The sequence below is a fragment of the Puma concolor genome, chromosome B2 (genome assembly GCF_028749965.1).
Source record: "Puma concolor isolate L17-30 chromosome B2, mPumCon1.1.hap2, whole genome shotgun sequence".
NCBI lineage: Eukaryota > Metazoa > Chordata > Mammalia > Carnivora > Felidae > Puma > Puma concolor.
The window spans coordinates 80,306,830-80,314,795 of NC_141671.1; the positions used below are offsets into that span (position 1 = coordinate 80,306,830).

Genomic DNA, 7,966 nt, shown 5'->3' on the forward strand with positions numbered 1-7,966 from the left:
CAACCAGAATTTGGATACAAGGAATTAGACAAGACTTCAATTTTAGTGACTCATCAACCTCTTTCAAACGCCTTGGGACTTTTGTAAACCAGTTGGCACAATACCTTCCCAGTCCTGGACAAATCCAAATCCTCAAGTCTGATGGTGATTTTAGCCCTAAGAGCCTCTTGGTGTTAGTCTTCTATGACCTACAGAAGAGTAATTAGAGGTAGGTCTGGTTCTGAGCATCCTTCTTCCCCTCCTTTTGTAGTCTGCCCCTTCCCCACAATGATTGGATGGTTAGTCAATAGTGTTTGCTAGGGGTAGGGATCTCCTACCCCTTCTGTTTCTAAGCCATTAATATCCCAGCTCTCTTCCTTGTGTGTCTCTCATAAACCATCTCAAAATGCTCGGAGAATAGGATCTCCTGGGATGACACCATCTAATCTCTTGTTATGTGTTGAACTGTATCCTTTCAAAACTTTACATGTTAAAGTCCACCCCCAATACCTCAGAATGTGACCTTCTTTGGAAAAGGGTCAGTGCAATTGTAATTGGTTAAGTTAGGATGAGGTTATACTGGAGTAGGATGTGTCCCTAATTTAATATTATGGTGTCCTTATAAAGGGGGGAAATTTGGACACATATATATCCCCAGGGAGTGAAAATGAAGGCAGAGATCAAGGTTAGGCATCAGAAGCCAATGAATGCCAGAGATTACCAGCAAACATAAGAAGCTAGGAGAGAGGCATGGAACATACCTTCCTTTATAGACTCAGAATGAACTAGTCTTACTGACACTTTGATTTCTGATGCCTGGCTTCCAGAACTGTGAGACATTAAATTTCTGTTGTTGAAGATACCCAGTTTCTGGTACTTTGTTATGGCAGCCCCAGCAAAGTAACATACCCCTTATATAATAGAACTGGCTTGCAGATAAAGGTTTTCTTCTTGGCCCAGGATGATATCTCCCTTAATTTTCACTATTAATAGAAGAATACCCACTCATACCATTCTACATGGGGCAATCAGTCTTCCTCAAAGGACCAAATAATTCCACCAGTTGTTCAAAGCCTGTGCACATGACCTGGGACGCTAGTCATCACTTCTCGTTTGTTTTCCTAAGGGCCTACACACAGTGTGCACTGAAAACTTTGTTCTACTCTTTGACTCCACAGGCCTTTGACTACTTGAATATCTAATGGTAATTCTGCAATTCTGAGTGTGCTTCTCATTATAAGAGAAAAAAACAAGGCCGTGCTTTCATTTGCAAAATCTCTTACTATTTGAGATGCTACTTGCCTCCCCCCTAAAAAATACCAATGAGTGTTTTCCATTTCCCTCCCAAACTGAACTTAAGGCTCTCTCCCTCCATACCTAATTAAAATGTCCTTTCATCCTTTCATACATCAAACATTTATCAAAGACCAACCACATGTTGTGGTTGAAGAAATAAAGTTGACTTGACCTTGCAGACCTCAAAGTCTAGTAGGATAAATGCTCAGTCTGGTGTGAGAGTCAGACATGGAAAGAATTGTTCTGTAACAAGCCCATGGTGGAGTGATTACCAGATGAAACCAGAGGCAAAACTGGTTGAATGTCCTTGGGAGAAAAGTTTTGGCAGTCTTCACAGAGGAAGTAACTTTCGAAGAATGAGAAAGATGATGGAAATTGGGGGAAAGGCAGAATAGGGGCACAGGTTGGGGAAGAGATCCCGGGTAGAGGTAACAAAAGTAGAAGTCTCCAGAACTTGGAAAAACCTGGCTCTATTTTTTTTTAATTTTTTTAACGTTTATTCATTTTTTGATGGAGAGAGACAGAGCATGAGTGGGGGAGGGGCGGAGAGAGAGAGAGACACAGAATCTGCAGCAGGCTCCAGGCTCTGAACTGACAGCGCAGAGCCCAATGTGGGGCTTGAACTCATGGGCCATGAGATCATGACCTGAGCTGAAGTCGGACGCTTAACCAACTGAGCCACCCAGGCACCCCAAACCTGGCTCTATTTGACTAGAGTGTATATAAGATACACATGCATATATAGGTTTGGCAGAAGATGGGGCTCAAAAGTGAAGTTGGGGCTCAAAAGTGGATGGTTTTCCACACTTTAAGTGGGAGAAGTGTGGTTAGATTTTTTTTAATGATCACTCTGGTGGCAGAGTGACACATGATCTAGGGCACAGACTGGAAGCAGGAGGCCAGTGGTGAGGCTGTATTTTTTGAATAAAAAAAATTATAACATGTTTCAACAAATATTAATGTAGTTGTGAACCCAGCAGGACAGGATATTTAACCTCAGAGTTATTTAAAAAGATTTTCTGTGGCTGTATCTAGGGGTTACATAGGAAAGAGAGATTGAAATTGTAAACCAGGGCAGTGCCAGTTGGAATGGAGAGAAAGGGATACATTTATGAGTTAAAAAGGACTGAATAAATGACATATTTAATATGGAAGTGAAGAAGAAACAGGACTCAAAAGTGGCAGCATCCAGATATTTTATTTGTCCATAAAGATAATGGCAGATGGAGATACTAAGAAGAAATGGTGATGACTTTCCTGAGAATGCTAATGGATTCAGTTTTAGAAATACTGGGTTTCACATACTCATAGAAGATATCTAGGGAGAGAGAACTATAGGCATTTGAAAATATTGGACAGGAGCTCAGAATGGATAGTTAAGAAATTATTATAATAACAACAACAAAATAATATCAACATTTTATTGAACTCTCATGATATGCCAGATACCTGCTCAGCCCCTGTGTGTATTATTTCATTTAGTTCCTTGAACAATGCTATGAAGTATTATCTTCTTTTTATAGATGACAAACTTAAGATCACAAAGCTAGTAGATGACAGAATTGGGATTTCTACCTGAGTCTATGTGATCTCAAAGCCAGTGTTTTCAACCCTTCCCTTCTACTACCATCACTGCATGCATGTCTGTGAAGCTGTCAGCTAGGTAAGGTCATGCAATGCCTGTCCTTGGAAGGGAATCCATAAATGTCTGCTAAATAACTGAATGAGGCTTTGGATGCCACCTGGCTAGGTAGCAGGAAGAAAAGGGCTGCAGAGCTGATTGAAAGACACCAACAAACAATAGGCACCGCTGGTGAAGACACTTTGTCAGCTGCTACTCCATGGAGTAGAAGACATAATAGCCTTCTCCATTGGAGGAATAAGTTGCCCTGGTCCTTCTATCTCATAGAAGCCCCCCCGAAGATGGTTCTTCCACCTAACTAGGATGAACATCCCTTTGAGCACCATATCCTCCAAGATGCCCTGTATGATTCTCATGAAGTCCTGTATACTGCTTTACCCCTCTTCACCACCAGTTGCCCAGGAGATCTGCTGAGATTCTGCTATGACATTTCTGCATAGAAGACAAAGAATCAAGGCCACTAAAATCCAAAGGAAACTGAAAGCAAGAATGAAAATCTTAAAGTAGCACTTTTCATGGCATTAATCAAAATTTACATACCAAGAAGACTGGAAGAATTTGAAGTTTCAATCTGATACTGAGACTTACAGGGGCCCTCAGTCCTCTGAACAAGTTCCTGTGGTTCTGCCAGGAGAAAACCTTACTTTTTAAAGTCATTTGTCTCAAATTGAATAATGTCAAGCCTGAGGATATTCACATAAATGAATATGAGACTACCTTTCTGATTTTTGTGTTTTGATGAGTCTGATGTTAAGAATGTGCCTTGACTCTTATGTGGATCCTGAGAAACTTAACAGAAACCCATGGGGGAGGGGAAGAAAAAAAAAAAGAGGTTAGAGTGGGAGAGAGCCAAAGCATAAGAGACTGTTGAGAACTGAGAACAAACTGAGGGTTGATGGGGGTAGGAGGGAGGGGAGGGTAGGTGATGGGCATTGAAGAGGGTATTTTTTGGGGTGAGAACTGGGTGTTGTATGGAAACCAATTTGACCATAAATTTCATATATTAAAAAAAAAGAATGTGTCTTGAATATAAATTGACTTGTATTGATTAAGATTGAGTTTTACAATTGACTCACTTTCAGGGAAGAGGGATTGATAGGAGGCCTCATGAAAATTCAGATTCATATAATTAAAGTTTGCTTAGAAATGAAAGCTGAAGTTGGGGCTCCTGGGTGGCTCAGTCGGTTGGGTGTCTGACTTCGGCTCAGGTCATGATCTTGTGTTGTGAGTTCAAGCCCTGCATTGGGCTCTGTGCTGACAGCTCAGAGCCTGGAGCCTGCTTCAGATTCTGTCTCCTCTCTCTCTGCTCCTCCCCCACTCACTCTCTGTCTCTCTCTGTCTCTCAAAAATGAATAAACATTAAAAAAACAACAGCACACACACACAAAAGAAATGAAAGCTAAAGTTCTGAAACTTTGTGACCTACAGCTTTGATGTAGGTGCAATTATCACTTTCTTTTCTGGACCTTACATTTCAACAGCCTGATCTTTTATAAGAAATGTATTCACTGAAGCAGTAGAAACTACAGCACTGACAGGTCACTTTGATTGAATATATGTTTTTATTTTAATTTAATAAGTAAATCAGGAGCCCCGGGTAGCTCAGTCAGTTAAGCGTCTGACTCTTGATTTTGGCTCACAGTTCATGGGACGTGGGATCCAGCCCTGTGTTGGGCTCTGTGCTGACAGCACAGAGCCTGCTTGGGATTCTCTCTCTCCCTCTCTTTCTGCCCCTCCCCCCCAAATAAATAAATAAATAAACTTAAAAAATAAATAAATTAAGGTCGGATTTCTTGCTGTTAGCAATGTTTACCTCCCTACAATAATGGCTGTAATATGTTATGTGTGAGATCTTGTACTTCTTTTAGAAAAAGGGTATTCTTGGGGCACCTGGGTGGCGCAGTCGGTTAAGCGTCTGACTTCAGCCAGGTCACGATCTCGCGGTCCGTGAGTTCGAGCCCCGCGTCAGGCTCTGGGCTGATGGCTCAGAGCCTGGAGCCTGTTTCTGATTCTGTGTATCCCTCTCTCTGCCCCTCCCCCGTTCATGCTCTGTCTCTCTCTGTCCCAAAAATAAATAAACGTTGAAAAAAAAAATTTTTTTTAAATAAAAAAAAAAAAAAGAAAAAGGGTATTCTTTTTTCTCTCACTTTTAAAAGGTAAAGTTTATTAGATCATGATGTTGTCTGAATTTATCACCTTTGTCAAAAGAAAAATGTGGAAGCTTCACGAATTTGCATGTCACCCTTGCACGGGGGCCATGCTGATCTTCTCTGCATCACTCCAATTTTAGTATATGTGCTGCTGAAGCGAGCACAAGGATATTCCCTTTGGAAAGCCTCATTAAAATATATTTTCTTTTCCTGATTTTTGTACTCATTTCATGACTAAAATAGAACTTTAGGGGCGCCTGGGTGGCTCAGTCGGTTAAGCGGCCGACTTTGGCTCAGATCATAATCTCACAGTCCGTGAGTTCAAGCCCCGTGTCGGGCTATGTGCTGACAGCTCAGAGCCTGGAGCCTGTTTCGGATTCTGTGTCTCCCTCTCTCTGACCCTCCCTTGTTCATGCTCTGTCTCTCCCTGTCTCAAAAATAAATAAAATGTTAAAAAAAATTAAAAAAAAAGAACTTTATAACTCAATAATTGCAAACAATTTTTAACTGTAATTATGAATATTATCTCTTAGTTCCACAGATGATTAATCTTACCTTAAATCATATTTACCTGGAATTTTAAAAATTAGTGTTTTATAGGCCTTATGATCCTAAAAGCATCAGTGCACATGTACAGATTACATATATGGCCATAAAAGTATACAGTATAGCAGAATTTCACTGAATAAATAGTTATTTGAGCCTGTAAGGTTCAGGTATTTATGACCCTTAATCTCTTAGGAACAGTTATTTATATGGTCATTAGAATAATTCACTTACTTTTGGTGAAAATAACTGGACACTCTGAGATAATTTTGTGATCTAGGATATTGGTTCTCAATTTCAGTGTGTGTATCAGTCAGCGTCCAGGTTGGAGATGGAAACAACACAGTAATTAAAACAGAAAAAGCTTAATTAAAGAATTATTAACTAGCAATGGGGCATAACTACTAAGGAGTAAAAAGAACTCTAAAGAAAACAAGAATGGCAAATATAGGGAGTAGTCACTAACTCTAGGGTTTAGGTAAGGCACATACACGGGGAATGAACACATTTGCAAGAGGGTTCTCTCTCCCCCATTAAGAGTCTGACCTCTTTGGAGAGGATGTAACTGGTTTACACCCAGAGGTTTACTGGGTGGCTGAGAAGATCACTGAGGTGCCACAGGCTGAATGAGTAGAGCCAGTGTTTCATTTGAGAGCATCTGCAAAGACCTTGAAGTGGCTTAAGAACTAACAGCCATTTAAATATTAGAATGCTTCAATGGCATATAAAAAGAATTATTCACCATGATCAAGTGGGATTCATTCCTGGGATGCAGGGCTGGTTCAACATTCGCAAATCAATCAACGTGATACATCACATTAACAAAAAAAAAGAGAAGAACCATATGATCCTGTCAACCGATGCAGAAAAGGCCTTTGACAAAATCCAGCACCCTTTCTTAATAAAAACCCTTGAGAAAGTCGGGATAGAAGGAACATACTTAAAGATCATAAAAGCCATTTATGAAAAGCCCACAGCTAACATCATCCTCAATGGGGAAAAACTGAGAGCTTTTTCCCTGAGATCAGGAACACGACAGGGATGCCCACTCTCACCGCTGTTGTTTAACATAGTGCTGGAAGTTCTAGCATCAGCAATCAGACAACAAAAGGAAATCAAAGGCATCCAAATTGGCAAAGATGAAGTCAAGCTTTCGCTTTTTGCAGATGACATGATATTATACATGGAAAATCCTATAGACTCCACCACAAGTCTGCTAGAACTGATACATGAATTCAGCAAAGTTGCAGGATACAAAATCAATGTACAGAAATCAGTTGCATTCTGATACACTAACAATGAAGCAACAGAAAGACAAGTAAAGAAACTGATCCCATTCACAATTGCACCAAGAAGCATAAAATACCTAGGAATAAATCTAACCAAAGATGTAAAGGATCTGTATGCTGAAAACTATAGAAAGCTTATGAAGGTAATTGAAGAAGATTTAAAGAAATGGAAAGACATTCCCTGCTCATGGATAGGAAGAATAGATATTGTCAAAATGTCAATACTACGCAAAGCTATCTACACATTCAATGCAATCCCAATCAAAATTGCACCAGCATTCTTCTCGAAACTAGAACAAGCAATCCTAAAATTCATATGGAACCACAAAAGGCCCCGAATAGCCAAAGTAATTTTGAAGAAGAAGACCAAAGCAGGAGGCATCACAATCCCAGACTTTAGCCTGTACTACAAAGCTGTCATCATCAAGACAGCATGGTATTGGCACAAAAACAGACACATAGACCAATGGAATAGAATAGAAACCCCAGAACTAGACCCACAAACGTATGGCCAACTCATCTTTGACAAAGCAGGAAAGAACATCCAATGGAAAAAAGACAGTCTCTTTAACAAATGGTGCTGGGAGAACTGGACAGCAACATGCAGAAGGTTGAAACTAGACCACTTTCTCACACCATTCACAAAAATAAACTCAAAATGGATAAAGGACCTGAATGTGAGACAGGAAACCATCAAAACCCTAGAGGAGAAAGCAGGAAAAGACCTCTCTGACCTCAGCCATAGCAATCTCTTACTCGACACATCCCCAAAGGCAAGGGAATTAAAAGCAAAAGTGAATTACTGGGACCTTATGAAGATCAAAAGCTTCTGCACAGCAAAGGAAACAACCAACAAAACTAAAAGGCAACCAACGGAATGGGAAAAGATATTTGCAAATGACATATCGGACAAAGGGCTAGTATCCAAAATCTATAAAGAGCTCACCAAACTCCACACCCGAAAAGCAAATAACCCAGTGAAGAAATGGGCAGAAAACATGAATAGACACTTCTCTAAAGAAGACATCCGGATGGCCAACAGGCACATGAAAAGATGTTCAGCG

The 7,966-nt window shown here is 40.3% G+C and overlaps 1 non-coding gene across 1 annotated transcript; it reads right to left on the bottom strand.

Moving 5' to 3' along the window:
* Positions 1–5,125: 5,125 nt before the first annotated feature.
* On the bottom strand, positions 5,126–5,231 carry LOC112862950 (U6 spliceosomal RNA). Its single transcript, XR_003223811.2, has one exon. It is a non-coding gene; the product is annotated as a U6 spliceosomal RNA (small nuclear RNA).
* Between the last annotated feature and the right edge of the window lie 2,735 nt (positions 5,232–7,966).